Here is a 24668-nt window from a genome sequence, read left to right as displayed (position 1 = left end):
AAACACCCACCATTGCAGAAACCAAAGTTTGACAAATTTAAAGGCTTTCTTTGTGTTAAAAGGAAGACATAGTTCCTTGTTTCTGCCCAGTTTCTAACAAGGGACCTTTCGCGTGTGAGGCGAACGTGATAACCACTACACTACAGAAACTTGGATATTGATTGTTCCGCAACCCACAACCCGCAAGCCATGCAGAAACGAATTGAGAAAAAGAATCCAGCCAATTAGCGCCAACAAAAAAAATTCCATGTTTCTGCCCTGTCTCGAACAGGGCACCTTTCGCGTCTTAGGCGAAGGTGATAACCACTACACTACAGAGACTTCCCCTGGATACAAACACCCACCATTGCAGAAACCAAAGTTTGACAAATTTAAAGGCTTTCTTTGTGTTAAAAGGAAGACATAGTTCCATGTTTCTGCCCTGTCTCGAACAGGGGACCTTTCGCGTGTAAGGCGAACGCGATAACCACTACACTACAGAAACTTGGATATTGATTGTTCCGCAACGCAAGACCCACAAGCCATGCAGAAACGAATTGAGAAAAATAATCCAGCCAATTAGCGCAAAAAAAAATAATTCCAAGTTTCTGCCCTGTCTCGAACAGGGGACCTTTCGCGTGTCAGGCGAACGTGATAACCACTACACTACAGAGACTTGGATATTGATTGTTCCGCAACCCACAACCCGCAAGCCATGCAGAAACGAATTGAGAAAAAGAATCCATCCAATTAGCGCCAACAAAAAAAATTCCATGTTTCTGCCCTGTCTCGAACAAGGGACCTTTCGCATGTTAGGAGAATGTGATAACCACTACACTACAGAAACTTCTCTTAATACAAACACCCACCATTGCAGAAACCAAAGTTTGACAAATTTAAAGGCTTTCTTTGTGTTAAAAGGAAGACATAGTTCCTTGTTTCTGCCCAGTTTCGAACAGGGGACCTTTCGCGTGTGAGGCAAACGTGATAACCACTACACTACAGAAACTTGGATATTGAATGTTCCGCAACCCGCAACCCACAACCCGCAAGCCATGCTGAAACGAATTGAGAAAAATAATCCAGCCAATTAGCGGCAACAAAAAAAAATCCTTGTTTATGCCCTGTCTCGAACAGGGGACCTTTCGCGTGTAAGGCGAACGTGATAACCACTACACTACAGAAACTCGGATATTTATTGTTCAGCAACCCACAACCCACAAGCCATGCAGAAACGAACTGAGAAAAATAATCCAGCCAATTAGCGCCAACAAAAAAAATTCCATGTTTCTGCCCTGTCTTGAACAGGGGACCTTTTGCGTGTTAGGCGAACATGATAACCACAATACTACAGAAACTTCCCCTTGATACAAAAACCCACCATTGCAGAAACCAAAGTTTGACAAATTTAAAGGCTTTCTTTGTGTTAAAAGGAAGACATAGTTCCATGTTTCTGCCCTGTCTCGAACAGGGGACCTTTCGCGTGTGAGGCGAACGTGATAACCACTACACTACAGTAACTTCCCCTGGATACAAACACCCACCATTGCAGAAACCAAAGTTTGACAAATTTAAAGGCTTTCTTTGTGTTAAAAGGAAGACATAGTTCCATGTTTCTGCCCTGTCTCGAACAGGGGACCTTTCGCATTTAAGGCGAACGTGATAACCACTACACTACAGAAACGTTGATATTGATTGTTCCGCAACCCACAACACGCAAGCCATGCAGAAACTAATTGAGAAAAATAATCCAGCCAATTAGCACCAACAAAAAAAATTCCATGTTTCTGCCCTGTCTCGAACAGGGGACCTTTCGCGTGTAAGGCGAACGTGATAACCACTACACTACAGAAACTTGGATATTGATTGTTCTGCAACCCACAACCCGCAAGCCATGCAGAAACGAATTGAGAAAAAGAATCCATCCAATTAGCGCCAACAAAAAAAATTCCATGTTTCTGCCCTGTCTCGAACAGGGGACCTTTCGCGAGTAAGGCGAACGTGATAACCACTACACTACAGAAACTTGGATAGTGATTGTTCCGCAACCCACAACCCACAAGCCATGCAGAAACGAATTGAGAAAAATAATCCAGCCAATTAGCGGCAGGCAACAAAAAAAATTCCATGTTTCTGCCCTGTCTCGAACAGGGAACCTTTCGCGTGTTAGGCGAAGGTGAAAACCACTACACTACAGAGACTTCCCCTGGATACAAACACCCACCATTGCAGAAACCAAAGTTTGACAAATTTAAAGGCTTTCTTTGTGTTAAAAGGAAGACATAGTTCCATGTTTCTGCCCTGTCTCGAACAGGGGACCTTTCGCGTGTAAGGCGAACGTGATAACCACTACACTACAGAAACTTGGATATTGATTGTTCCGCAACCCACAACCCACAAGCCATGCAGAAACGAATTGAGAAAAATAATCCAGCCAATTAGCGCAAAAAAAAAAAAATTCCACGTTTCTGCCCTGTCTCGAACAGGGGACCTTTCGCGAGTAAGGCGAACGTGATAACCACTACACTACAGAAACTTGGATATTGATTGTTCCGCAACCCACAACCCGCAAGCCATGCAGAAACGAATTGAGAAAAAGAATCCATCCAATTAGCGCCAACAAAAAAAATTCCATGTTTCTGCTCTGTCTCGAACAGGAGACCTTTCGCGTGTTAGGCGAACGTGATAACCACTACACTACAGAAACCTCCCCTTGATACAAACACCCACCATTGCAGAAACCAAAGTTTGACAAATTTAAAGGCTTTCTTTATGTTAATAGGAGGACATAGTTCCTTGTTTCTGCCCTGTCTCGAACAGGGGACCGTTCGCGTGTTAGGTGAACATGATAACCACTACACTACAGAAACTTCCCCTTGATACAAACACCCACCATTGCAGAAACCAAAGTTTGACAAATTTAAAGGCTTTCTTTGTGTTAAAAGGAAGACATAGTTCCATGTTTCTGCCCAGTTTCGAACAAGGGACCTTTCGCGTGTGAGGCGAACGTGATAACCACTACACTACAGAAACTTGGATAGTGCTTGTTCCGCAACCCACAACCCACAAGCCATGCAGAAACGAATTGAGAAAAATAATCCAGCCAATTAGCACCAACAAAAAAAATTCCATGTTTCTGCCCTGTCTCGAACAGGGGACCTTTCGCGAGTAAGGCGAACGTGATAACCACTACACTACAGAAACTTGGATATTGATTGTTCCGCAACCCACAACCTGCAAGCCATGCAGAAACGAATTGAGAAAAATAATCCATCCAATTAGCGCCAACAAAAAAAATTCCATGTTCCTGCTCTGTCTCGAACAGGAGACCTTTCGCGTGTTAGGCGAACGTGATAACCACTACACTACAGAAACCTCCCCTTGATACAAACACCCACCATTGCAGAAACCAAAGTTTGACAAATTTAAAGGCTTTCTTTATGTTAATAGGAAGACATAGTTCCTTGTTTCTGCCCTGTCTCGAACAGGGGACCGTTCGCGTGTTAGGTGAACATGATAACCACTACACTACAGAAACTTCCCCTTGATACAATCACCCACCATTGCAGAAACCAAAGTTTGACAAATTTAAAGGCTTTCTTTGTGTTAAAAGGAAGACATAGTTCCTTGTTTCTGCCCAGTTTCGAACAAGGGACCTTTCGCGTGTGAGGCGAACGTGATAACCACTACACTACAGAAACTTGGATAGTGCTTGTTCCGCAACCCACAACCCACAAGCCATGCAGAAACGAATTGAGAAAAATAATCCAGCCAATTAGCACCAACAAAAAAAATTCCATGTTTCTGCCCTGTCTCGAACAGGGGACCTTTCGCGAGTAAGGCGAACGTGATAACCACTACACTACAGAAACTTGGATATTGATTGTTCCGCAACCCACAACCTGCAAGCCATGCAGAAACGAATTGAGAAAAATAATCCATCCAATTAGCGCCAACAAAAAAAATTCCATGTTCCTGCTCTGTCTCGAACAGGAGACCTTTCGCGTGTTAGGCGAATGTGATAACCACTACACTACAGAAACCTCCCCTTGATACAAACACCCACCATTGCAGAAACCAAAGTTTGACAAATTTAAAGGCTTTCTTTATGTTAATAGGAAGACATAGTTCCTTGTTTCTGCCCTGTCTCGAACAGGGGACCGTTCGCGTGTTAGGTGAACATGATAACCACTACACTACAGAAACTTCCCCTTGATACAATCACCCACCATTGCAGAAACCAAAGTTTGACAAATTTAAAGGCTTTCTTTGTGTTAAAAGGAAGACATAGTTCCTTGTTTCTGCCCAGTTTCGAACAAGGGACCTTTCGCGTGTGAGGCGAACGTGATAACCACTACACTACAGAAACTTGGATAGTGATTGTTCCGCAACCCGCAACCCACAACCCACAAGCCATGCAGAAACGAATTGAGAAAAATAATCCAGCTAATTAGCGCCAACAAAAAAAATTCCATGTTTCTGCCCTGTCTCGAACAGGGCACCTTTCGCGTGTTAGGCGAAGGTGATAACCACTACACTACAGAGACTTCCCCTGGATACAAACACCCACCATTGCAGAAACCAAAGTTTGACAAATTTAAAGGCTTTCTTTGTGTTAAAAGGAAGACATAGTTCCATGTTTCTGCCCTGTCTCGAACAGGGGACCTTTCGCGTGTAAGGCGAACGTGATAACCACTACACTACAGAAACTTGGATATAGATTGTTCCGCAACCCACAACCCACAAGCCATGCAGAAACGAATTGAGAAAAATAATCCAGCCAATTAGCGCAAAAAAAAAAAATTCCACGTTTCTGCCCTGTCTCGAACAGGGGACCTTTCGCGTGTCAGGCGAACGTGATAACCACTACACTACAGAGACTTGGATATTGACTGTTCCGCCACCCACAACACACAAGCCATGCAGAAACGAATTGAGAAAAATAATCCAGCCAATTAGCACCAACAAAAAAAATTCCATGTTTCTGCCCTGTCTCGAACAGGGGACCTTTCGCGAGTAAGGCGAACGTGATAACCACTACACTACAGAAACTTGGATATTGATTGTTCCGCAACCCACAACCCGCAAGCCATGCAGAAACGAATTGAGAAAAAGAATCCATCCAATTAGCGCCAACAAAAAAAATTCCATGTTTCTGCCCTGTCTCGAACAGGAGACCTTTCGCGTGTTAGGCGAACGTGATAACCACTACACTACAGAAACCTCCCCTTGATACAAACACCCACCATTGCAGAAACCAAAGTTTGACAAATTTAAAGGCTTTCTTTGTGTTAAAAGGAAGACATAGTTCCTTGTTTCTGCCCAGTTTCTAACAAGGGACCATTCGCGTGTGAGGCGAACGTGATAACCACTACACTACAGAAACTTGGATATTGATTGTTCCGCAACCCACAACCCGCAAGCCATGCAGAAACGAATTGAGAAAAAGAATCCAGCCAATTAGCGCCAACAAAAAAAATTCCATGTTTCTGCCCTGTCTCGAACAGGGCACCTTTCGCGTCTTAGGCGAAGGTGATAACCACTACACTACAGAGACTTCCCCTGGATACAAACACCCACCATTGCAGAAACCAAAGTTTGACAAATTTAAAGGCTTTCTTTGTGTTAAAAGGAAGACATAGTTCCATGTTTCTGCCCTGTCTCGAACAGGGGACCTTTCGCGTGTAAGGCGAACGTGATAACCACTACACTACAGAAACTTGGATATTGATTGTTCCGCAACGCAAGACCCACAAGCCATGCAGAAACGAATTGAGAAAAATAATCCAGCCAATTAGCGCAAAAAAAAAAAAATTCCACGTTTCTGCCCTGTCTCGAACAGGGGACCTTTCGCGTGTCAGGCGAACGTGATAACCACTACACTACAGAGACTTGGATATTGACTGTTCCGCCACCCACAACACACAAGCCATGCAGAAACGAATTGAGAAAAATAATCCAGCCAATTAGCACCAACAAAAAAAATTCCATGTTTCTGCCCTGTCTCGAACAGGGGACCTTTCGCGAGTAAGGCGAACGTGATAACCACTACACTACAGAAACTTGGATATTGATTGTTCCGCAACCCACAACCCGCAAGCCATGCAGAAACGAATTGAGAAAAAGAATCCATCCAATTAGCGCCAACAAAAAAAATTCCATGTTTCTGCTCTGTCTCGAACAGGAGACCTTTCGCGCGTTAGGCGAACGTGATAACCACTACACTACAGAAACTTCCCCTTGATACAAACACCCACCATTGCAGAAACCAAAGTTTGACAAATTTAAAGGCTTTCTTTGTGTTAAAAGGAAGACATAGTTCCTTGTTTCTGCCCAGTTTCGAACAAGGGACCTTTCGCGTGTGAGGCGAACGTGATAACCACTACACTACAGAAACTTGGATAGTGATTGTTCCGCAACCCACAACCCACAAGCCATGCAGAAACGAATTGAGAAAAATAATCCAGCCAATTAGCACCAACAAAAAAAATTCCATGTTTCTGCCCTGTCTCGAACAGGGGACCTTTCGCGAGTAAGGCGAACGTGATAACCACTACACTACAGAAACTTGAATATTGATTGTTCCGCAACCCACAACCCGCAAGCCATGCAGAAACGAATTGAAAAAAAGAATCCATCCAATTAGCGCCAACAAAAAAAATTCCATGTTTCTGCTCTGTCTCGAACAGGAGACCTTTCGCGTGTTAGGCGAACGTGATAACCACTACACTACAGAAACCTCCCCTTGATACAAACACCCACCATTGCAGAAACCAAAGTTTGACAAATTTAAAGGCTTTCTTTATGTTAATAGGAGGACATAGTTCCTTGTTTCTGCCCTGTCTCGAACAGGGGACCGTTCGCGTGTTAGGTGAACATGATAACCACTACACTACAGAAACTTCCCCTTGATACAAACACCCACCATTGCAGAAACCAAAGTTTGACAAATTTAAAGGCTTTCTTTGTGTTAAAAGGAAGACATAGTTCCATGTTTCTGCCCAGTTTCGAACAAGGGACCTTTCGCGTGTGAGGCAAACGTGATAACCACTACACTACAGAAACTTGGATAGTGCTTGTTCCGCAACCCACAACCCACAAGCCATGCAGAAACGAATTGAGAAAAATAATCCAGCCAATTAGCACCAACAAAAAAAATTCCATGTTTCTGCCCTGTCTCGAACAGGGGACCTTTCACGAGTAAGGCGAACGTGATAACCACTACACTACAGAAACTTGGATATTGATTGTTCCGCAACCCACAACCTGCAAGCCATGCAGAAACGAATTGAGAAAAATAATCCATCCAATTAGCGCCAACAAAAAAAATTCCATGTTCCTGCTCTGTCTCGAACAGGAGACCTTTCGCGTGTTAGGCGAACGTGATAACCACTACACTACAGAAACCTCCCCTTGATACAAACACCCACCATTGCAGAAACCAAAGTTTGACAAATTTAAAGGCTTTCTTTATGTTAATAGGAAGACATAGTTCCTTGTTTCTGCCCTGTCTCGAACAGGGGACCGTTCGCGTGTTAGGTGAACATGATAACCACTACACTACAGAAACTTCCCCTTGATACAATCACCCACCATTGCAGAAACCAAAGTTTGACAAATTTAAAGGCTTTCTTTGTGTTAAAAGGAAGACATAGTTCCTTGTTTCTGCCCAGTTTCGAACAAGGGACCTTTCGCGTGTGAGGCGAACGTGATAACCACTACACTACAGAAACTTGGATAGTGATTGTTCCGCAACCCGCAACCCACAACCCACAAGCCATGCAGAAACGAATTGAGAAAAATAATCCAGCTAATTAGCGCCAACAAAAAAAATTCCATGTTTCTGCCCTGTCTCGAACAGGGCACCTTTCGCGTGTTAGGCGAAGGTGATAACCACTACACTACAGAGACTTCCCCTGGATACAAACACCCACCATTGCAGAAACCAAAGTTTGACAAATTTAAAGGCTTTCTTTGTGTTAAAAGGAAGACATAGTTCCATGTTTCTGCCCTGTCTCGAACAGGGGACCTTTCGCGTGTAAGGCGAACGTGATAACCACTACACTACAGAAACTTGGATATTGATTGTTCCGCAACCCACAACCCACAAGCCATGCAGAAACGAATTGAGAAAAATAATCCAGCCAATTAGCGCAAAAAAAAAAAATTCCACGTTTCTGCCCTGTCTCGAACAGGGGACCTTTCGCGTGTCAGGCGAACGTGATAACCACTACACTACAGAGACTTGGATATTGACTGTTCCGCCACCCACAACACACAAGCCATGCAGAAACGAATTGAGAAAAATAATCCAGCCAATTAGCACCAACAAAAAAAATTCCATGTTTCTGCCCTGTCTCGAACAGGGGACCTTTCGCGAGTAAGGCGAACGTGATAACCACTACACTACAGAAACTTGGATATTGATTGTTCTGCAACCCACAACCCGCAAGCCATGCAGAAACGAATTGAGAAAAAGAATCCATCCAATTAGCGCCAACAAAAAAAATTCCATGTTTCTGCCCTGTCTCGAACAGGAGACCTTTCGCGTGTTAGGCGAACGTGATAACCACTACACTACAGAAACCTCCCCTTGATACAAACACCCACCATTGCAGAAACCAAAGTTTGACAAATTTAAAGGCTTTCTTTGTGTTAAAAGGAAGACATAGTTCCTTGTTTCTGCCCAGTTTCGAACAAGGGACCTTTCGCGTGTGAGGCGAACGTGATAACCACTACACTACAGAAACTTGGATATTGATTGTTCCGCAACCCACAACCCGCAAGCCATGCAGAAACGAATTGAGAAAAAGAATCCAGCCAATTAGCGCCAACAAAAAAAATTCCATGTTTCTGCCCTGTCTCGAACAGGGCACCTTTCGCGTCTTAGGCGAAGGTGATAACCACTACACTACAGAGACTTCCCCTGGATACAAACACCCACCATTGCAGAAACCAAAGTTTGACAAATTTAAAGGCTTTCTTTGTGTTAAAAGGAAGACATAGTTCCATGTTTCTGCCCTGTCTCGAACAGGGGACCTTTCGCGTGTAAGGCGAACGTGATAACCACTACACTACAGAAACTTGGATATTGATTGTTCCGCAACGCAAGACCCACAAGCCATGCAGAAACGAATTGAGAAAAATAATCCAGCCAATTAGCGCAAAAAAAAAAAATTCCAAGTTTCTGCCCTGTCTCGAACAGGGGACCTTTCGCATGTCAGGCGAACGTGATAACCACTACACTACAGAGACTTGGATATTGATTGTTCCGCAACCCACAACCCGCAAGCCATGCAGAAACGAATTGAGAAAAAGAATCCATCCAATTAGCGCCAACAAAAAAAATTCCATGTTTCTGCCCTGTCTCGAACAAGGGACCTTTCGCATGTTAGGAGAATGTGATAACCACTACACTACAGAAACTTCTCTTAATACAAACACCCACCATTGCAGAAACCAAAGTTTGACAAATTTAAAGGCTTTCTTTGTGTTAAAAGGAAGACATAGTTCCTTGTTTCTGCCCAGTTTCGAACAGGGGACCTTTCGCGTGTGAGGCAAACGTGATAACCACTACACTACAGAAACTTGGATATTGAATGTTCCGCAACCCGCAACCCACAACCCGCAAGCCATGCTGAAACGAATTGAGAAAAATAATCCAGCCAATTAGCGGCAACAAAAAAAAATCCTTGTTTATGCCCTGTCTCGAACAGGGGACCTATCGCGTGTAAGGCGAACGTGATAACCACTACACTACAGAAACTCGGATATTTATTGTTCAGCAACCCACAACCCACAAGCCATGCAGAAACGAACTGAGAAAAATAATCCAGCCAATTAGCGCCAACAAAAAAAATTCCATGTTTCTGCCCTATCTCGAACAGGGGACCTTTCGCGTGTAAGGCGAACGTGATAACCACTACACTACAGAAACTTTGATATTGATTGTTCTGCAACCCACAACACGCAAGCCATGCAGAAACTAATTGAGAAAAATAATCCAGCCAATTAGCACCAACAAAAAAAATTCCATGTTTCTGCCCTGTCTTGAACAGGGGACCTTTTGCGTGTTAGGCGAACATGATAACCACAATACTACAGAAACTTCCCCTTGATACAAAAACCCACCATTGCAGAAACCAAAGTTTGACAAATTTAAAGGCTTTCTTTGTGTTAAAAGGAAGACATAGTTCCATGTTTCTGCCCTGTCTCGAACAGGGGACCTTTCGCGTGTGAGGCGAACGTGATAACCACTACACTACAGAAACTTCCCCTGGATACAAACACCCACCATTGCAGAAACCAAAGTTTGACAAATTTAAAGGCTTTCTTTGTGTTAAAAGGAAGACATAGTTCCATGTTTCTGCCCTGTCTCGAACAGGGGACCTTTCGCATGTAAGGCGAACGTGATAACCACTACACTACAGAAACGTTGATATTGATTGTTCCGCAACCCACAACACGCAAGCCATGCAGAAACTAATTGAGAAAAATAATCCAGCCAATTAGCACCAACAAAAAAAATTCCATGTTTCTGCCCTGTCTCGAACAGGGGACCTTTCGCGTGTAAGGCGAACGTGATAACCACTACACTACAGAAACTTGGATATTGATTGTTCCGCAACGCAAGACCCACAAGCCATGCAGAAACGAATTGAGAAAAATAATCCAGCCAATTAGCGCAAAAAAAAAAAATTCCAAGTTTCTGCCCTGTCTCGAACAGGGGACCTTTCGCGTGTCAGGCGAACGTGATAACCACTACACTACAGAGACTTGGATATTGATTGTTCCGCAACCCACAACCCGCAAGCCATGCAGAAACGAATTGAGAAAAAGAATCCATCCAATTAGCGCCAACAAAAAAAATTCCATGTTTCTGCCCTGTCTCGAACAAGGGACCTTTCGCATGTTAGGAGAATGTGATAACCACTACACTACAGAAACTTCTCTTAATACAAACACCCACCATTGCAGAAACCAAAGTTTGACAAATTTAAAGGCTTTCTTTGTGTTAAAAGGAAGACATAGTTCCTTGTTTCTGCCCAGTTTCGAACAGGGGACCTTTCGCGTGTGAGGCAAACGTGATAACCACTACACTACAGAAACTTGGATATTGAACGTTCCGCAACCCGCAACCCACAACCCGCAAGCCATGCTGAAACGAATTGAGAAAAATAATCCAGCCAATTAGCGGCAACAAAAAAAAATCCTTGTTTATGCCCTGTCTCGAACAGGGGACCTTTCGCGTGTAAGGCGAACGTGATAACCACTACACTACAGAAACTCGGATATTTATTGTTCAGCAACCCACAACCCACAAGGCATGCAGAAACGAACTGAGAAAAATAATCCAGCCAATTAGCGCCAACAAAAAAAATTCCATGTTTCTGCCCTATCTCGAACAGGGGACCTTTCGCGTGTAAGGCGAACGTGATAACCACTACACTACAGAAACTTTGATATTGACTGTTCCGCCACCCACAACACACAAGCCATGCAGAAACGAATTGAGAAAAATAATCCAGCCAATTAGCACCAACAAAAAAAATTCCATGTTTCTGCCCTGTCTCGAACAGGGGACCTTTCGCGAGTAAGGCGAACGTGATAACCACTACACTACAGAAACTTGGATATTGATTGTTCCGCAACCCACAACCCGCAAGCCATGCAGAAACGAATTGAGAAAAAGAATCCATCCAATTAGCGCCAACAAAAAAAATTCCAAGTTTCTGCTCTGTCTCGAACAGGAGAACTTTCGTGCGTTAGGCGAACGTGATAACCACTACACTACAGAAACTTCCCCTTGATACAAACACCCACCATTGCAGAAACCAAAATTTGACAAATTTAAAGGCTTTCTTTGTGTTAAAAGGAAGACATAGTTCCTTGTTTCTGCCCAGTTTCGAACAAGGGACCTTTCGCGTGTGAGGCGAACGTGATAACCACTACACTACAGAAACTTGGATAGTGATTGTTCCGCAACCCACAACCCACAAGCCATGCAGAAACGAATTGAGAAAAATAATCCAGCCAATTAGCACCAACAAAAAAAATTCCATGTTTCTGCCCTGTCTCGAACAGGGGACCTTTCGCGAGTAAGGCGAACGTGATAACCACTACACTACAGAAACTTGGATATTGATTGTTCCGCAACCCACAACCCGCAAGCCATGCAGAAACGAATTGAGAAAAAGAATCCATCCAATTAGCGCCAACAAAAAAAATTCCATGTTTCTGCTCTGTCTCGAACAGGAGACCTTTCGCGTGTTAGGCGAACGTGATAACCACTACACTACAGAAACCTCCCCTTGATACAAACACCCACCATTGCAGAAACCAAAGTTTGACAAATTTAAAGGCTTTCTTTGTGTTAAAAGGAAGACATAGTTCCATGTTTCTGCCCTGTCTCGAACAGGGGACCTTTCGCGTGTGAGGCGAACGTGATAACCACTACACTACAGAAACTTCCCCTGGATACAAACACCCACCATTGCAGAAACCAAAGTTTGACAAATTTAAAGGCTTTCTTTGTGTTAAAAGGAAGACATAGTTCCATGTTTCTACCCTGTCTCGAACAGGGGACCTTTCGCATGTAAGGCGAACGTGATAACCACTACACTACAGAAACGTTGATATTGATTGTTCCGCAACCCACAACACGCAAGCCATGCAGAAACTAATTGAGAAAAATAATCCAGCCAATTAGCACCAACAAAAAAAATTCCATGTTTCTGCCCTGTCTCGAACAGGGGACGTTTCGCGTGTAAGGCGAACGTGATAACCACTACACTACAGAAACTTGGATATTGATTGTTCCGCAACGCAAGACCCACAAGCCATGCAGAAACGAATTGAGAAAAATAATCCAGCCAATTAGCGCAAAAAAAAAAAATTCCAAGTGTCTGCCCTGTCTCGAACAGGGGACCTTTCGCGTGTCAGGCGAACGTGATAACCACTACACTACAGAGACTTGGATATTGATTGTTCCGCAACCCACAACCCGCAAGCCATGCAGAAACGAATTGAGAAAAAGAATACATCCAATTAGCGCCAACAAAAAAAATTCCATGTTTCTGCCCTGTCTCGAACAAGGGACCTTTCGCATGTTAGGAGAATGTGATAACCACTACACTACAGAAACTTCTCTTAATACAAACACCCACCATTGCAGAAACCAAAGTTTGACAAATTTAAAGGCTTTCTTTGTGTTAAAAGGAAGACATAGTTCCTTGTTTCTGCCCAGTTTCGAACAGGGGACCTTTCGCGTGTGAGGCAAACGTGATAACTACTACACTACAGAAACTTGGATATTGAATGTTCCGCAACCCGCAACCCACAACCCGCAAGCCATGCTGAAACGAATTGAGAAAAATAATCCAGCCAATTAGCGGCAACAAAAAAAAATCCTTGTTTATGCCCTGTCTCGAACAGGGGACCTTTCGCGTGTAAGGCGAACGTGATAACCACTACACTACAGAAACTCGGATATTTATTGTTCAGCAACCCACAACCCACAAGCCATGCAGAAACGAACTGAGAAAAATAATCCAGCCAATTAGCGCCAACAAAAAAAATTCCATGTTTCTGCCCTATCTCGAACAGGGGACCTTTCGCGTGTAAGGCGAACGTGATAACCACTACACTACAGAAACTTTGATATTGATTGTTCTGCAACCCACAACACGCAAGCCATGCAGAAACTAATTGAGAAAAATAATCCAGCCAATTAGCACCAACAAAAAAAATTCCATGTTTCTGCCCTGTCTTGAACAGGGGACCTTTTGCGTGTTAGGCGAACATGATAACCACAATACTACAGAAACTTCCCCTTGATACAAAAACCCACCATTGCAGAAACCAAAGTTTGACAAATTTAAAGGCTTTCTTTGTGTTAAAAGGAAGACATAGTTCCATGTTTCTGCCCTGTCTCGAACAGGGGACCTTTCGCGTGTGAGGCGAACGTGATAACCACTACACTACAGAAACTTCCCCTGGATACAAACACCCACCATTGCAGAAACCAAAGTTTGACAAATTTAAAGGCTTTCTTTGTGTTAAAAGGAAGACATAGTTCCATGTTTCTGCCCTGTCTCGAACAGGGGACCTTTCGCATGTAAGGCGAACGTGATAACCACTACACTACAGAAACGTTGATATTGATTGTTCCGCAACCCACAACACGCAAGCCATGCAGAAACTAATTGAGAAAAATAATCCAGCCAATTAGCACCAACAAAAAAAATTCCATGTTTCTGCCCTGTCTCGAACAGGGGACCTTTCGCGTGTAAGGCGAACGTGATAACCACTACACTACAGAAACTTGGATATTGATTGTTCCGCAACCCACAACCCACAAGCCATGCAGAAACGAATTGAGAAAAATAATCCAGCCAATTAGCGCAAAAAAAAAAAAATTCCACGTTTCTGCCCTGTCTCGAACAGGGGACCTTTCGCGTGTCAGGCGAACGTGATAACCACTACACTACAGAGACTTGGATATTGACTGTTCCGCCACCCACAACACACAAGCCATGCAGAAACGAATTGAGAAAAATAATCCAGCCAATTAGCACCAACAAAAAAAATTCCATGTTTCTGCCCTGTCTCGAACAGGGGACCTTTCGCGAGTAAGGCGAACGTGATAACCACTACACTACAGAAACTTGGATATTGATTGTTCCGCAACCCACAACCCGCAAGCCATGCAGAAACGAATTGAGAAAAAGAATCCATCCAATTAGCGCCAACAAAAAAAATTCCATGTTTCTGCTCTGTCTCGAACAGGAGACCTTTCGCGCGTTAGGCGAACGTGATAACCACTACACTACAGAAACTTCCCCTTGATACAAACACCCACCATTGCAGAAACCAAAGTTTGACAAATTTAAAGGCTTTCTTTGTGTTAAAAGGAAGACATAGTTCCTTGTTTCTGCCCAGTTTCGAACAAGGGACCTTTCGCGTGTGAGGCGAACATGATAACCACTACACTACAGAAACTTGGATAGTGATTGTTCCGCAACCCACAACCCACAAGCCATGCAGAAACGAATTGAGAAAAATAATCCAGCCAATTAGCACCAACAAAAAAAATTCCATGTTTCTGCCCTGTCTCGAACAGGGGACCTTTCGCGAGTAAGGCGAACGTGATAACCACTACACTACAGAAACTTGGATATTGATTGTTCCGCAACCCACAACCCGCAAGCCATGCAGAAACGAATTGAGAAAAAGAATCCATCCAATTAGCGCCAACAAAAAAAATTCCATGTTTCTGCTCTGTCTCGAACAGGAGACCTTTCGCGTGTTAGGCGAACGTGATAACCACTACACTACAGAAACCTCCCCTTGATACAAACACCCACCATTGCAGAAACCAAAGTTTGACAAATTTAAAGGCTTTCTTTATGTTAATAGGAGGACATAGTTCCTTGTTTCTGCCCTGTCTCGAACAGGGGACCGTTCGCGTGTTAGGTGAACATGATAACCACTACACTACAGAAACTTCCCCTTGATACAAACACCCACCATTGCAGAAACCAAAGTTTGACAAATTTAAAGGCTTTCTTTGTGTTAAAAGGAAGACATAGTTCCATGTTTCTGCCCAGTTTCGAACAAGGGACCTTTCGCGTGTGAGGCGAACGTGATAACCACTACACTACAGAAACTTGGATAGTGCTTGTTCCGCAACCCACAACCCACAAGCCATGCAGAAACGAATTGAGAAAAATAATCCAGCCAATTAGCACCAACAAAAAAAATTCCATGTTTCTGCCCTGTCTCGAACAGGGGACCTTTCGCGAGTAAGGCGAACGTGATAACCACTACACTACAGAAACTTGGATAGTGATTGTTCCGCAACCCGCAACCCACAACCCACAAGCCATGCAGAAACGAATTGAGAAAAATAATCCAGCTAATTAGCGCCAACAAAAAAAATTCCATGTTTCTGCCCTGTCTCGAACAGGGCACCTTTCGCGTGTTAGGCGAAGGTGATAACCACTACACTACAGAGACTTCCCCTGGATACAAACACCCACCATTGCAGAAACCAAAGTTTGACAAATTTAAAGGCTTTCTTTGTGTTAAAAGGAAGACATAGTTCCATGTTTCTGCCCTGTCTCGAACAGGGGACCTTTCGCGTGTAAGGCGAACGTGATAACCACTACACTACAGAAACTTGGATATTGATTGTTCCGCAACCCACAACCCACAAGCCATGCAGAAACGAATTGAGAAAAATAATCCAGCCAATTAGCGCAAAAAAAATAAATTCCACGTTTCTGCCCTGTCTCGAACAGGGGACCTTTCGCGTGTCAGGCGAACGTGATAACCACTACACTACAGAGACTTGGATATTGACTGTTCCGCCACCCACAACACACAAGCCATGCAGAAACTAATTGAGAAAAATAATCCAGCCAATTAGCACCAACAAAAAAAATTCCATGTTTCTGCCCTGTCTCGAACAGGGGACCTTTCGCGAGTAAGGCGAACGTGATAACCACTACACTACAGAAACTTGGATATTGATTGTTCTGCAACCCACAACCCGCAAGCCATGCAGAAACGAATTGAGAAAAAGAATCCATCCAATTAGCGCCAACAAAAAAAATTCCATGTTTCTGCCCTGTCTCGAACAGGAGACCTTTCGCGTGTTAGGCGAACGTGATAACCACTACACTACAGAAACCTCCCCTTGATACAAACACCCACCATTGCAGAAACCAAAGTTTGACAAATTTAAAGGCTTTCTTTGTGTTAAAAGGAAGACATAGTTCCTTGTTTCTGCCCAGTTTCGAGCAAGGGACCTTTCGCGTGTGAGGCGAACGTGATAACCACTACACTACAGAAACTTGGATATTGATTGTTCCGCAACCCACAACCCGCAAGCCATGCAGAAACGAATTGAGAAAAAGAATCCAGCCAATTAGCGCCAACAAAAAAAATTCCATGTTTCTGCCCTGTCTCGAACAGGGGACCTTTCGCGAGTAAGGCGAACGTGATAACCACTACACTACAGAAACTTGGATAGTGATTGTTCCGCAACCCGCAACCCACAACCCACAAGCCATGCAGAAACGAATTGAGAAAAATAATCCAGCTAATTAGCGCCAACAAAAAAAATTCCATGTTTCTGCCCTGTCTCGAACAGGGCACCTTTCGCGTGTTAGGCGAAGGTGATAACCACTACACTACAGAGACTTCCCCTGGATACAAACACCCACCATTGCAGAAACCAAAGTTTGACAAATTTAAAGGCTTTCTTTGTGTTAAAAGGAAGACATAGTTCCATGTTTCTGCCCTGTCTCGAACAGGGGACCTTTCGCGTGTAAGGCGAACGTGATAACCACTACACTACAGAAACTTGGATATTGATTGTTCCGCAACCCACAACCCACAAGCCATGCAGAAACGAATTGAGAAAAATAATCCAGCCAATTAGCGCAAAAAAAAAAAATTCCACGTTTCTGCCCTGTCTCGAACAGGGGACCTTTCGCGTGTCAGGCGAACGTGATAACCACTACACTACAGAGACTTGGATATTGACTGTTCCGCCACCCACAACACACAAGCCATGCAGAAACTAATTGAGAAAAATAAACCAGCCAATTAGCACCAACAAAAAAAATTCCATGTTTCTGCCCTGTCTCGAACAGGGGACCTTTCGCGAGTAAGGCGAACGTGATAACCACTACACTACAGAAACTTGGATATTGATTGTTCTGCAACCCACAACCCGCAAGCCATGCAGAAACGAATTGAGAAAAAGAATCCATCCAATTAGCGCCAACAAAAAAAATTCCATGTTTCTGCCCTGTCTCGAACAGGAGACCTTTCGCGTGTTAGGCGAACGTGATAACCACTACACTACAGAAACCTCCCCTTGATACAAACACCCACCATTGCAGAAACCAAAGTTTGACAAATTTAAAGGCTTTCTTTGTGTTAAAAGGAAGACATAGTTCCTTGTTTCTGCCCAGTTTCGAACAAGGGACCTTTCGCGTGTGAGGCGAACGTGATAACCACTACACTACAGAAACTTGGATAGTGCTTGTTCCGCAACCCACAACCCACAAGCCATGCAGAAACGAATTGAGAAAAATAATCCAGCCAATTAGCACCAACAAAAAAAATTCCATGTTTCTGCCCTGTCTCGAACAGGGGACCTTTCGCGAGTAAGGCGAACGTGATAACCACTACACTACAGAAACTTGGATAGTGATTGTTCCGCAACCCGCAACCCACAACCCACAAGCCATGCAGAAACGAATTGAGAAAAATAATCCAGCTAATTAGCGCCAACAAAAAAAATTCCATGTTTCTGCCCTGTCTCGAACAGGGCACCTTTCGCGTGTTAGGCGAAGGTGATAACCACTACACTACAGAGACTTCCCCTGGATACAAACACCCACCATTGCAGAAACCAAAGTTTGACAAATTTAAAGGCTTTCTTTGTGTTAAAAGGAAGACATAGTTCCATGTTTCTGCCCTGTCTCGAACAGGGGACCTTTCGCGTGTAAGGCGAACGTGATAACCACTACACTACAGAAACTTGGATATTGATTGTTCCGCAACCCACAACCCACAAGCCATGCAGAAACGAATTGAGAAAAATAATCCAGCCAATTAGCGCAAAAAAAAAAAATTCCACGTTTCTGCCTGGTTCGAACAGGGGACCTTTCGCGTGTCAGGCGAACGTGATAACCACTACACTACAGAGACTTGGATATTGACTGTTCCGCCACCCACAACACACAAGCCATGCAGAAACTAATTGAGAAAAATAATCCAGCCAATTAGCACCAACAAAAAAAATTCCATGTTTCTGCCCTGTCTCGAACAGGGGACCTTTCGCGTGTGAGGCGAACGTGATAACCACTACACTACAGAAACTTCCCCTGGATACAAACACCCACCATTGCAGAAACCAAAGTTTGACAAATTTAAAGGCTTTCTTTGTGTTAAAAGGAAGACATAGTTCCATATTTCTGCCCTGTCTCGAACAGGGGACCTTTCGCGTGTGAGGCGAACGTGATAACCACTACACTACAGAAACTTCCCCTGGATACAAACACCCACCATTGCAGAAACCAAAGTTTGACAAATTTAAAGGCTTTCTTTGTGTTAAAAGGAAGACATAGTTCCATGTTTCTGCCCTGTCTCGAACAGGGGACCTTTCGCATGTAAGGCGAACGTGATAACCACTACACTACAGAAACGTTGATATTGATTGTTCCGCAACCCACAACACGCAAGCCATGCAGAAACTAATTGAGAAAAATAATCCAGCCAATTAGCACCAACAAAAAAAATTCCATGTTTCTGCCCTGTCTTGAACAGGGGACCTTTCGCGTGTAAGGCGATCGTGATAACCACTACACTACAGAAACTTGGATATTGATTGTTCCGCAACCCACAACCCGCAAGCCATGCAGAAACGAATTGAGAAAAATAATCCAGCCAATTAGCGGCAACAAAAAAAATTGCATGTTTCTGCCCTGTCTCGAACAGGGGACCTTTCACGTGTTGGGCAAACGTGATAACCACTACACTACAGAAACTTCCCCTTAATACAAACACCCACCATTGCAGAAACCAAAGTTTGACAAATTTAAAGGCTTTCTTTGTGTTAAAAGGAAGACATAGTTCCTTGTTTCTGCCCAGTTTCAAACAGGGGACCTTTCGAGTGTGAGGCAAACGTGATAACCACTACACTACAGAAACTTGGATATTGATTGTTCCGCAACTCACAACCCGCAAGCCATGCTGAAACGAATTGAGAAAAGTAATCCAGCCAATTAGCGGCAACAAAAAAAAATCCATGTTTATGCCCTGTCTCGAACAGGGGCCCTTTCGCGTGTGAGGCGAACGTGATAACCACTACACTACAGAAACTTGGATATTTATTGTTCCGCAACCCACAAGCCATGCAGAAAAGAATTGAGAAAAATAATCCAGCCAATTAGCGGCAACAAAAAAAATTCCATGTTTCTGCCCTGTCTCGAACAGGGGACCTTTCGCGTGTAAGGCAAACGTGATAACCACTACACTACAGAAACTTGGATATTTATTGTTCCGCAACCCACAACCCACAAGCCATGCAGAAACGAATTGAGAAAAATAATCCAGCCAATTAGCGCCAACAAAAAAAATTCCATGTTTCTGCCCTGTCTCGAACATGGGACCTTTCGCGAGTAAGGCGAACGTGATAACCACTATACTACAGAAACTTCCCTTTGATACACACACCCACCTTTGCAGAAACCAAAGATTGACAAATTTAAAGGCTTTCTTTGTGTTAAAAGGAAGACAAACTTCCATGCTTCTGCCCAGTTTCGAACAGGGGACCTGTCGCGCGTAAGGCGAACGTGACAACCACTACACTACAGAAACTTGGATATTGATTGTTCCGCAACCCGCAACCCGCAACCCACAATCCGCAAGCCATGCAGAAACGAATTGAGAAAAATAATCCAGCCAATTAGCGGCAACAAAAAAAATTCCATGTTTCTGCCCTGTCTCGAACAGGGGACTTTTCGCGTGTAAGGCGAACGTGATAACCACTACACTACAGAAACTTGGATATTTATTGTTCCGCAACCCACAACCCGCAAGCCATGCAGAAACGAATTGAGAAAGAATCCAGCCAATTAGTGCCAACAAAAAAAATTCCATGTTTCTGCCCTGTCTCGAACAGGGGACCTGTCGCGTGTTAGGCGAATGTGATAACCACTACACTACAGAAACTTCCCCTTATACAAACACCCACCATTGCAGAAACCAAAGTTTGACAAATTTAAAGGCTTTCTTTGTGTTAAAAGGAAGACATAGTTCCATATTTCTGCCCAGTTTCAAACAGGGGACCTTTCGCGTGTAAGGCGAATGTGATAACCACTACACTACAGAAACTTCCCCTTGATACAAACACCCACCATTGCAGAAACCAAAGTTTGACAAATTTAAAGGCTTTCTTTGTGTTAAAAGGAAGACACAGTTCCATGTTTCTTCCCAGTTTCGAACAGGGAACCTTTTTACGTGATAACCACTACACTACAGAAACTTGGATATTGACTGTTCCGCAACCCGCAACCCACAACCCCCAAGCCATGCAGAAACGAATTGAGAAAAATAATCCAGCCAATTAGCGCCAACAAAAAAAATTCCATGTTTCTGCCCCGCCTCGAACAGATGACCTTTTGCGTGTAAGGCGAACGTGATAACCACTACACTACAGAAACTTGGATATTGATTGTTTCGCAACCCACAAGCCCCAAGCCATGCAGAAACGAATTGAGAAAAATAATCCAGCCAATTAGCGCCAACAAAAAAAATTCCATGTTTCTGCCCTGCCTCGAACAGGGAACCTTTTGCGTGTAAGGCGAACGTGATAACCACTACACTACAGAAACTTAGATATTTATTGTTCCGCAATCCACAAGCCATGCAGAAACGAATTGAGAAAAATAATCCAGCCAATTAGCGCCAACAAAAAAAAAATTCCATGTTTCTGCCCTGTCTCGAACAGGGGACCTTTCGCGTGTAAGGCGAACGTGATAACCACTACACAACAGAAACTTGGATATTGATTGTTCCGCAACCCACAACCCGCAAGCCATGCAGAAACGAATTGAGAAAAATAATCCAGCCAATTAGCGCCAACAAAAAAAATTCCATGTTTCTGCCTGTCTCGAACAGGGGACCTTTCGCGTGTGAGGCGAACTTGATAACCACTACACTACAGAAATTTGGATATTGATTGTTCCGCAACCCACAACCCGCAAGCCATGCAGAAATGAATTGAGAAAAATAATCCAGCCAATTAGCGCCAACAAAAAAAATTCCATGTTTGTGCCCTGCCTCGAACAGGGGACCTTTCGCGTGTTAGGCGAATGTGATAACCACTACACTACAGAAACTTCCCCTTATACAAACACCCACCATTGCAGAAACCAAAGTTTGACAAATTTAAAGGCTTTCTTTGTGTTAAAAGGAAGACATAGTTCCATATTTCTGCCCAGTTTCAAACAGGGGACCTTTCGCGTGTAAGGCGAATGTGATAACCACTACACTACAGAAACTTGGATATTGACTGTTCCGCAACCCGCAACCCGCAACCCACAACCCCCAAGCCATGCAGAAACGAATTGAGAAAAATAATCCAGCCAATTAGCGCCAACAAAAAAAATTCCATGTTTCTGCCCCGCCTCGAACAGATGACCTTTTGCGTGTAAGGCGAACGTGATAACCACTACACTACAGAAACTTGGATATTGATTGTTTCGCAACCCACAAGCCCCAAGCCATGCAGAAACGAATTGAGAAAAATAATCCAGCCAATTAGCGCCAACAAAAAAAATTCCATGTTTCTGCCCTGCCTCGAACAGGGAACCTTTTGCGTGTAAGGCGAACGTGATAACCACTACACTACAGAAACTTAGATATTTATTGTTCCGCAATCCACAAGCCATGCAGAAACGAATTGAAAAAATAATCCAGCCAATTAGCGCCAACAAAAAAAAAATTCCATGTTTCTGCCCTGTCTCGAACAGGGGACCTTTCGCGTGTAAGGCGAACGTGATAACCACTACACAACAGAAACTTGGATATTGATTGTTCCGCAACCCACAACCCGCAAGCCATGCAGAAACGAATTGAGAAAAATAATCCAGCCAATTAGCGCCAACAAAAAAAATTCCATGTTTCTGCCTGTCTCGAACAGGGGACCTTTCGCGTGTGAGGCGAACTTGATAACCACTACACTACAGAAATTTGGATATTGATTGTTCCGCAACCCACAACCCGCAAGCCATGCAGAAATGAATTGAGAAAAATAATCCAGCCAATTAGCGCCAACAAAAAAAATTCCATGTTTGTGCCCTGCCTTGAACAGGGGACCTTTAGCGTGTAAGGCAAACGTGATAACCACTACACTACAGAAACTTGGATATTTATTGTTCCGCAACCCACAAGCCATGCAGCAACGAATTGAGAAAAATAATCCAGCCAATTAGCGCCAACAAAAAAAAAAATTTCATGTTTCTGCCCAGTTTCGAACAGGGGACCTTTCGCGTGTAAGGCGAACGTGATAACCACTACACTACAGAAACTTGGATATTGATTGTTTCGCAACCCACAACCCCCAAGCCATGCAGAAACGAATTGAGAAAAATAATCCAGCCAATTAGCGCCAACAAAAAAAATTCCATGTTTCTGCCCTGCCTCGAACAGGGAACCTTTTGCGTGTAAGGCGAACGTGATAACCACTAAACTACAGAAACTTAGATATTTATTGTTCCGCAATCCACAAGCCATGCAGAAACGAATTGAGAAAAATAATCCAGCCAATTAGCGCCAACAAAAAAAAAATTCCATGTTTCTGCCCTGTCTCGAACAGGGGACCTTTCGCGTGTAAGGCGAACGTGATAACCACTACACTACAGAAACTTGGATATTGATAGTTCCGCAACCCACAACCCGCAAGCCATGCAGAAACGAATTGAGAAAAAGAATCCAGCCAATTAGCGCCAACAAAAAAAATTCCATGTTTCTGCCCTGTCTCGAACAGGGGACCTTTCGCGTGTAAGGCGAACGTGATAACCACTACACTACAGAAACTTGGATATTGATTGTTCCGCAACCCACAACCCACAAGCCATGCAGAAACGAATTGAGAAAAATAATCCAGCCAATTAGCGCCATCAAAAAAAATTCCATGTTTCTGCCCTGTCTCGAACAGGGGACCTTTCGCGTGTAAGGCGAACGTGATAACCACTACACTACAGAAACTTGGATATTGATTGTTCCGCAACCCACAACCCACAAGCCATGCAGAAACGAATTGAGAAAAATAATCCAGCCAATTAGCGCCATCAAAAAAAATTCCATGTTTCTGCCCTGTCTCGAACAGGGGACCTTTCGCGTGTAAGGCGAACGTGATAACCACTACACTACAGAAACTTGGATATTGATTGTTCCGCAACCCACAACCCGCAAGCCATGCAGAAACGAATTGAGAAAAAGAATCCAGCCAATTAGTGGCAACAAAAAAAATTCCATGTTTCTGCCCTGTCTCGAACAGGGGACCTTTCGCGTGTTAGGCGAACGTGATAACCACTACACTACAGAAACTTCCCCTTGATACAAAAACCCACCATTGCAGAAACCAAAGTTTGACAAATTTAAAGGCTTTCTTTGTGTTAAAATGAAGACATAGTTCCATGTTTCTGCCCTGTCTCGAACAGGAGACCTTTCGCGTGTTAGGCGAACGTGATAACCACTACACTACAGAAACTTCCCCTTGATGCAAAAACCCACCATTGCAGAAACCAAAGTTTGACAAATTTAAAGGCTTTCTTTGTGTTAAAAGGAACACATAGTTCCTTGTTTCTGCCCAGTTTCGAACAGGGGACCTTTCGCGTGTGAGGCGAACGTGATAACCACTACACTACAGAAACTTGGATATTGATTGTTCCGCAACCCGCAACCCACAACCCGCAAGCCATGCAGAAACGAATTGAGAAAAAGAATCCAGCCAATTAGTGCCAACAAAAAAAATTCCATGTTTCTGCCCTGTCTCGAACAGGGGACCTTTCGCGTGTTAGGCGAACGTGATAACCACTACACTACAGAAACTTGGATAGTGATTGTTCCGCAACCCACAACCCGCAAGCCATGCAGAAACGAAT

General features: G+C 43.6%; 72 non-coding genes across 72 annotated transcripts; all 72 read right to left on the bottom strand.

The window, feature by feature from the left end:
• Positions 1-411: 411 nt before the first annotated feature.
• Positions 412-484, bottom strand: TRNAV-UAC (transfer RNA valine (anticodon UAC)). Its single transcript has one exon. It is a non-coding gene; the product is annotated as a tRNA-Val (tRNA).
• Positions 485-582: 98 nt separating this feature from the next.
• On the bottom strand, positions 583-655 carry TRNAV-GAC (transfer RNA valine (anticodon GAC)). Its single transcript has one exon. It is a non-coding gene; the product is annotated as a tRNA-Val (tRNA).
• A 438-nt stretch (positions 656-1093) lies between these two features.
• On the bottom strand, positions 1094-1166 carry TRNAV-UAC (transfer RNA valine (anticodon UAC)). The gene has a single exon. It is a non-coding gene; the product is annotated as a tRNA-Val (tRNA).
• A 424-nt stretch (positions 1167-1590) lies between these two features.
• TRNAL-UAA (transfer RNA leucine (anticodon UAA)) lies at positions 1591-1663 on the bottom strand. Its single transcript has one exon. It is a non-coding gene; the product is annotated as a tRNA-Leu (tRNA).
• A 98-nt stretch (positions 1664-1761) lies between these two features.
• TRNAV-UAC (transfer RNA valine (anticodon UAC)) lies at positions 1762-1834 on the bottom strand. Its single transcript has one exon. It is a non-coding gene; the product is annotated as a tRNA-Val (tRNA).
• A 98-nt stretch (positions 1835-1932) lies between these two features.
• Positions 1933-2005, bottom strand: TRNAV-UAC (transfer RNA valine (anticodon UAC)). Its single transcript has one exon. It is a non-coding gene; the product is annotated as a tRNA-Val (tRNA).
• Positions 2006-2270: 265 nt separating this feature from the next.
• Positions 2271-2343, bottom strand: TRNAV-UAC (transfer RNA valine (anticodon UAC)). Its single transcript has one exon. It is a non-coding gene; the product is annotated as a tRNA-Val (tRNA).
• A 99-nt stretch (positions 2344-2442) lies between these two features.
• On the bottom strand, positions 2443-2515 carry TRNAV-UAC (transfer RNA valine (anticodon UAC)). Its single transcript has one exon. It is a non-coding gene; the product is annotated as a tRNA-Val (tRNA).
• A 595-nt stretch (positions 2516-3110) lies between these two features.
• On the bottom strand, positions 3111-3183 carry TRNAV-UAC (transfer RNA valine (anticodon UAC)). The gene has a single exon. It is a non-coding gene; the product is annotated as a tRNA-Val (tRNA).
• Positions 3184-3778: 595 nt separating this feature from the next.
• TRNAV-UAC (transfer RNA valine (anticodon UAC)) lies at positions 3779-3851 on the bottom strand. Its single transcript has one exon. It is a non-coding gene; the product is annotated as a tRNA-Val (tRNA).
• A 765-nt stretch (positions 3852-4616) lies between these two features.
• TRNAV-UAC (transfer RNA valine (anticodon UAC)) lies at positions 4617-4689 on the bottom strand. The gene has a single exon. It is a non-coding gene; the product is annotated as a tRNA-Val (tRNA).
• Positions 4690-4787: 98 nt separating this feature from the next.
• Positions 4788-4860, bottom strand: TRNAV-GAC (transfer RNA valine (anticodon GAC)). The gene has a single exon. It is a non-coding gene; the product is annotated as a tRNA-Val (tRNA).
• Positions 4861-4958: 98 nt separating this feature from the next.
• On the bottom strand, positions 4959-5031 carry TRNAV-UAC (transfer RNA valine (anticodon UAC)). Its single transcript has one exon. It is a non-coding gene; the product is annotated as a tRNA-Val (tRNA).
• A 595-nt stretch (positions 5032-5626) lies between these two features.
• TRNAV-UAC (transfer RNA valine (anticodon UAC)) lies at positions 5627-5699 on the bottom strand. The gene has a single exon. It is a non-coding gene; the product is annotated as a tRNA-Val (tRNA).
• Positions 5700-5798: 99 nt separating this feature from the next.
• TRNAV-GAC (transfer RNA valine (anticodon GAC)) lies at positions 5799-5871 on the bottom strand. Its single transcript has one exon. It is a non-coding gene; the product is annotated as a tRNA-Val (tRNA).
• Positions 5872-5969: 98 nt separating this feature from the next.
• Positions 5970-6042, bottom strand: TRNAV-UAC (transfer RNA valine (anticodon UAC)). The gene has a single exon. It is a non-coding gene; the product is annotated as a tRNA-Val (tRNA).
• Positions 6043-6474: 432 nt separating this feature from the next.
• Positions 6475-6547, bottom strand: TRNAV-UAC (transfer RNA valine (anticodon UAC)). The gene has a single exon. It is a non-coding gene; the product is annotated as a tRNA-Val (tRNA).
• A 595-nt stretch (positions 6548-7142) lies between these two features.
• On the bottom strand, positions 7143-7215 carry TRNAV-UAC (transfer RNA valine (anticodon UAC)). The gene has a single exon. It is a non-coding gene; the product is annotated as a tRNA-Val (tRNA).
• Positions 7216-7980: 765 nt separating this feature from the next.
• Positions 7981-8053, bottom strand: TRNAV-UAC (transfer RNA valine (anticodon UAC)). Its single transcript has one exon. It is a non-coding gene; the product is annotated as a tRNA-Val (tRNA).
• Positions 8054-8151: 98 nt separating this feature from the next.
• On the bottom strand, positions 8152-8224 carry TRNAV-GAC (transfer RNA valine (anticodon GAC)). Its single transcript has one exon. It is a non-coding gene; the product is annotated as a tRNA-Val (tRNA).
• Positions 8225-8322: 98 nt separating this feature from the next.
• Positions 8323-8395, bottom strand: TRNAV-UAC (transfer RNA valine (anticodon UAC)). Its single transcript has one exon. It is a non-coding gene; the product is annotated as a tRNA-Val (tRNA).
• A 595-nt stretch (positions 8396-8990) lies between these two features.
• Positions 8991-9063, bottom strand: TRNAV-UAC (transfer RNA valine (anticodon UAC)). Its single transcript has one exon. It is a non-coding gene; the product is annotated as a tRNA-Val (tRNA).
• Positions 9064-9161: 98 nt separating this feature from the next.
• Positions 9162-9234, bottom strand: TRNAV-GAC (transfer RNA valine (anticodon GAC)). The gene has a single exon. It is a non-coding gene; the product is annotated as a tRNA-Val (tRNA).
• A 609-nt stretch (positions 9235-9843) lies between these two features.
• On the bottom strand, positions 9844-9916 carry TRNAV-UAC (transfer RNA valine (anticodon UAC)). Its single transcript has one exon. It is a non-coding gene; the product is annotated as a tRNA-Val (tRNA).
• A 261-nt stretch (positions 9917-10177) lies between these two features.
• TRNAV-CAC (transfer RNA valine (anticodon CAC)) lies at positions 10178-10250 on the bottom strand. The gene has a single exon. It is a non-coding gene; the product is annotated as a tRNA-Val (tRNA).
• A 90-nt stretch (positions 10251-10340) lies between these two features.
• TRNAV-UAC (transfer RNA valine (anticodon UAC)) lies at positions 10341-10413 on the bottom strand. Its single transcript has one exon. It is a non-coding gene; the product is annotated as a tRNA-Val (tRNA).
• A 98-nt stretch (positions 10414-10511) lies between these two features.
• On the bottom strand, positions 10512-10584 carry TRNAV-UAC (transfer RNA valine (anticodon UAC)). The gene has a single exon. It is a non-coding gene; the product is annotated as a tRNA-Val (tRNA).
• Positions 10585-10682: 98 nt separating this feature from the next.
• On the bottom strand, positions 10683-10755 carry TRNAV-GAC (transfer RNA valine (anticodon GAC)). Its single transcript has one exon. It is a non-coding gene; the product is annotated as a tRNA-Val (tRNA).
• A 438-nt stretch (positions 10756-11193) lies between these two features.
• Positions 11194-11266, bottom strand: TRNAV-UAC (transfer RNA valine (anticodon UAC)). The gene has a single exon. It is a non-coding gene; the product is annotated as a tRNA-Val (tRNA).
• Positions 11267-11364: 98 nt separating this feature from the next.
• TRNAV-UAC (transfer RNA valine (anticodon UAC)) lies at positions 11365-11437 on the bottom strand. Its single transcript has one exon. It is a non-coding gene; the product is annotated as a tRNA-Val (tRNA).
• A 98-nt stretch (positions 11438-11535) lies between these two features.
• Positions 11536-11608, bottom strand: TRNAV-UAC (transfer RNA valine (anticodon UAC)). The gene has a single exon. It is a non-coding gene; the product is annotated as a tRNA-Val (tRNA).
• A 432-nt stretch (positions 11609-12040) lies between these two features.
• TRNAV-UAC (transfer RNA valine (anticodon UAC)) lies at positions 12041-12113 on the bottom strand. The gene has a single exon. It is a non-coding gene; the product is annotated as a tRNA-Val (tRNA).
• Positions 12114-12374: 261 nt separating this feature from the next.
• TRNAV-CAC (transfer RNA valine (anticodon CAC)) lies at positions 12375-12447 on the bottom strand. The gene has a single exon. It is a non-coding gene; the product is annotated as a tRNA-Val (tRNA).
• A 90-nt stretch (positions 12448-12537) lies between these two features.
• On the bottom strand, positions 12538-12610 carry TRNAV-UAC (transfer RNA valine (anticodon UAC)). Its single transcript has one exon. It is a non-coding gene; the product is annotated as a tRNA-Val (tRNA).
• A 98-nt stretch (positions 12611-12708) lies between these two features.
• TRNAV-UAC (transfer RNA valine (anticodon UAC)) lies at positions 12709-12781 on the bottom strand. The gene has a single exon. It is a non-coding gene; the product is annotated as a tRNA-Val (tRNA).
• A 98-nt stretch (positions 12782-12879) lies between these two features.
• Positions 12880-12952, bottom strand: TRNAV-GAC (transfer RNA valine (anticodon GAC)). Its single transcript has one exon. It is a non-coding gene; the product is annotated as a tRNA-Val (tRNA).
• A 438-nt stretch (positions 12953-13390) lies between these two features.
• Positions 13391-13463, bottom strand: TRNAV-UAC (transfer RNA valine (anticodon UAC)). The gene has a single exon. It is a non-coding gene; the product is annotated as a tRNA-Val (tRNA).
• A 98-nt stretch (positions 13464-13561) lies between these two features.
• TRNAV-UAC (transfer RNA valine (anticodon UAC)) lies at positions 13562-13634 on the bottom strand. The gene has a single exon. It is a non-coding gene; the product is annotated as a tRNA-Val (tRNA).
• Positions 13635-13895: 261 nt separating this feature from the next.
• TRNAV-CAC (transfer RNA valine (anticodon CAC)) lies at positions 13896-13968 on the bottom strand. Its single transcript has one exon. It is a non-coding gene; the product is annotated as a tRNA-Val (tRNA).
• A 90-nt stretch (positions 13969-14058) lies between these two features.
• Positions 14059-14131, bottom strand: TRNAV-UAC (transfer RNA valine (anticodon UAC)). Its single transcript has one exon. It is a non-coding gene; the product is annotated as a tRNA-Val (tRNA).
• Positions 14132-14229: 98 nt separating this feature from the next.
• On the bottom strand, positions 14230-14302 carry TRNAV-UAC (transfer RNA valine (anticodon UAC)). The gene has a single exon. It is a non-coding gene; the product is annotated as a tRNA-Val (tRNA).
• Positions 14303-14401: 99 nt separating this feature from the next.
• Positions 14402-14474, bottom strand: TRNAV-GAC (transfer RNA valine (anticodon GAC)). The gene has a single exon. It is a non-coding gene; the product is annotated as a tRNA-Val (tRNA).
• Positions 14475-14572: 98 nt separating this feature from the next.
• Positions 14573-14645, bottom strand: TRNAV-UAC (transfer RNA valine (anticodon UAC)). Its single transcript has one exon. It is a non-coding gene; the product is annotated as a tRNA-Val (tRNA).
• Positions 14646-15077: 432 nt separating this feature from the next.
• TRNAV-UAC (transfer RNA valine (anticodon UAC)) lies at positions 15078-15150 on the bottom strand. The gene has a single exon. It is a non-coding gene; the product is annotated as a tRNA-Val (tRNA).
• A 595-nt stretch (positions 15151-15745) lies between these two features.
• On the bottom strand, positions 15746-15818 carry TRNAV-UAC (transfer RNA valine (anticodon UAC)). Its single transcript has one exon. It is a non-coding gene; the product is annotated as a tRNA-Val (tRNA).
• Positions 15819-16086: 268 nt separating this feature from the next.
• TRNAV-UAC (transfer RNA valine (anticodon UAC)) lies at positions 16087-16159 on the bottom strand. The gene has a single exon. It is a non-coding gene; the product is annotated as a tRNA-Val (tRNA).
• A 98-nt stretch (positions 16160-16257) lies between these two features.
• On the bottom strand, positions 16258-16330 carry TRNAV-GAC (transfer RNA valine (anticodon GAC)). Its single transcript has one exon. It is a non-coding gene; the product is annotated as a tRNA-Val (tRNA).
• A 98-nt stretch (positions 16331-16428) lies between these two features.
• Positions 16429-16501, bottom strand: TRNAV-UAC (transfer RNA valine (anticodon UAC)). The gene has a single exon. It is a non-coding gene; the product is annotated as a tRNA-Val (tRNA).
• A 432-nt stretch (positions 16502-16933) lies between these two features.
• TRNAV-UAC (transfer RNA valine (anticodon UAC)) lies at positions 16934-17006 on the bottom strand. The gene has a single exon. It is a non-coding gene; the product is annotated as a tRNA-Val (tRNA).
• Positions 17007-17274: 268 nt separating this feature from the next.
• On the bottom strand, positions 17275-17347 carry TRNAV-UAC (transfer RNA valine (anticodon UAC)). The gene has a single exon. It is a non-coding gene; the product is annotated as a tRNA-Val (tRNA).
• A 98-nt stretch (positions 17348-17445) lies between these two features.
• On the bottom strand, positions 17446-17518 carry TRNAV-GAC (transfer RNA valine (anticodon GAC)). Its single transcript has one exon. It is a non-coding gene; the product is annotated as a tRNA-Val (tRNA).
• Positions 17519-17616: 98 nt separating this feature from the next.
• TRNAV-UAC (transfer RNA valine (anticodon UAC)) lies at positions 17617-17689 on the bottom strand. Its single transcript has one exon. It is a non-coding gene; the product is annotated as a tRNA-Val (tRNA).
• Positions 17690-18121: 432 nt separating this feature from the next.
• Positions 18122-18194, bottom strand: TRNAV-UAC (transfer RNA valine (anticodon UAC)). Its single transcript has one exon. It is a non-coding gene; the product is annotated as a tRNA-Val (tRNA).
• Positions 18195-18462: 268 nt separating this feature from the next.
• TRNAV-UAC (transfer RNA valine (anticodon UAC)) lies at positions 18463-18535 on the bottom strand. The gene has a single exon. It is a non-coding gene; the product is annotated as a tRNA-Val (tRNA).
• A 268-nt stretch (positions 18536-18803) lies between these two features.
• TRNAV-CAC (transfer RNA valine (anticodon CAC)) lies at positions 18804-18876 on the bottom strand. Its single transcript has one exon. It is a non-coding gene; the product is annotated as a tRNA-Val (tRNA).
• A 90-nt stretch (positions 18877-18966) lies between these two features.
• On the bottom strand, positions 18967-19039 carry TRNAV-CAC (transfer RNA valine (anticodon CAC)). The gene has a single exon. It is a non-coding gene; the product is annotated as a tRNA-Val (tRNA).
• Positions 19040-19129: 90 nt separating this feature from the next.
• On the bottom strand, positions 19130-19202 carry TRNAV-UAC (transfer RNA valine (anticodon UAC)). Its single transcript has one exon. It is a non-coding gene; the product is annotated as a tRNA-Val (tRNA).
• Positions 19203-19300: 98 nt separating this feature from the next.
• TRNAV-UAC (transfer RNA valine (anticodon UAC)) lies at positions 19301-19373 on the bottom strand. The gene has a single exon. It is a non-coding gene; the product is annotated as a tRNA-Val (tRNA).
• A 596-nt stretch (positions 19374-19969) lies between these two features.
• TRNAV-UAC (transfer RNA valine (anticodon UAC)) lies at positions 19970-20042 on the bottom strand. Its single transcript has one exon. It is a non-coding gene; the product is annotated as a tRNA-Val (tRNA).
• A 446-nt stretch (positions 20043-20488) lies between these two features.
• On the bottom strand, positions 20489-20561 carry TRNAV-UAC (transfer RNA valine (anticodon UAC)). The gene has a single exon. It is a non-coding gene; the product is annotated as a tRNA-Val (tRNA).
• A 758-nt stretch (positions 20562-21319) lies between these two features.
• Positions 21320-21392, bottom strand: TRNAV-UAC (transfer RNA valine (anticodon UAC)). Its single transcript has one exon. It is a non-coding gene; the product is annotated as a tRNA-Val (tRNA).
• A 93-nt stretch (positions 21393-21485) lies between these two features.
• TRNAV-UAC (transfer RNA valine (anticodon UAC)) lies at positions 21486-21558 on the bottom strand. The gene has a single exon. It is a non-coding gene; the product is annotated as a tRNA-Val (tRNA).
• A 786-nt stretch (positions 21559-22344) lies between these two features.
• TRNAV-UAC (transfer RNA valine (anticodon UAC)) lies at positions 22345-22417 on the bottom strand. Its single transcript has one exon. It is a non-coding gene; the product is annotated as a tRNA-Val (tRNA).
• Positions 22418-22509: 92 nt separating this feature from the next.
• Positions 22510-22582, bottom strand: TRNAV-UAC (transfer RNA valine (anticodon UAC)). Its single transcript has one exon. It is a non-coding gene; the product is annotated as a tRNA-Val (tRNA).
• Positions 22583-23017: 435 nt separating this feature from the next.
• TRNAV-UAC (transfer RNA valine (anticodon UAC)) lies at positions 23018-23090 on the bottom strand. The gene has a single exon. It is a non-coding gene; the product is annotated as a tRNA-Val (tRNA).
• A 264-nt stretch (positions 23091-23354) lies between these two features.
• On the bottom strand, positions 23355-23427 carry TRNAV-UAC (transfer RNA valine (anticodon UAC)). Its single transcript has one exon. It is a non-coding gene; the product is annotated as a tRNA-Val (tRNA).
• A 98-nt stretch (positions 23428-23525) lies between these two features.
• TRNAV-UAC (transfer RNA valine (anticodon UAC)) lies at positions 23526-23598 on the bottom strand. The gene has a single exon. It is a non-coding gene; the product is annotated as a tRNA-Val (tRNA).
• A 98-nt stretch (positions 23599-23696) lies between these two features.
• TRNAV-UAC (transfer RNA valine (anticodon UAC)) lies at positions 23697-23769 on the bottom strand. The gene has a single exon. It is a non-coding gene; the product is annotated as a tRNA-Val (tRNA).
• Positions 23770-23867: 98 nt separating this feature from the next.
• On the bottom strand, positions 23868-23940 carry TRNAV-UAC (transfer RNA valine (anticodon UAC)). The gene has a single exon. It is a non-coding gene; the product is annotated as a tRNA-Val (tRNA).
• Positions 23941-24038: 98 nt separating this feature from the next.
• On the bottom strand, positions 24039-24111 carry TRNAV-AAC (transfer RNA valine (anticodon AAC)). Its single transcript has one exon. It is a non-coding gene; the product is annotated as a tRNA-Val (tRNA).
• A 253-nt stretch (positions 24112-24364) lies between these two features.
• Positions 24365-24437, bottom strand: TRNAV-CAC (transfer RNA valine (anticodon CAC)). Its single transcript has one exon. It is a non-coding gene; the product is annotated as a tRNA-Val (tRNA).
• Positions 24438-24542: 105 nt separating this feature from the next.
• Positions 24543-24615, bottom strand: TRNAV-AAC (transfer RNA valine (anticodon AAC)). Its single transcript has one exon. It is a non-coding gene; the product is annotated as a tRNA-Val (tRNA).
• Positions 24616-24668: the final 53 nt, after the last annotated feature.

This window comes from Rhinoderma darwinii, chromosome 4, assembly GCF_050947455.1.
Source record: "Rhinoderma darwinii isolate aRhiDar2 chromosome 4, aRhiDar2.hap1, whole genome shotgun sequence".
Classification (NCBI taxonomy): domain Eukaryota; kingdom Metazoa; phylum Chordata; class Amphibia; order Anura; family Rhinodermatidae; genus Rhinoderma; species Rhinoderma darwinii.
Note: the sequence above shows the minus strand (reverse complement) of the source record. Positions and strands in the feature narration are given on the sequence as shown.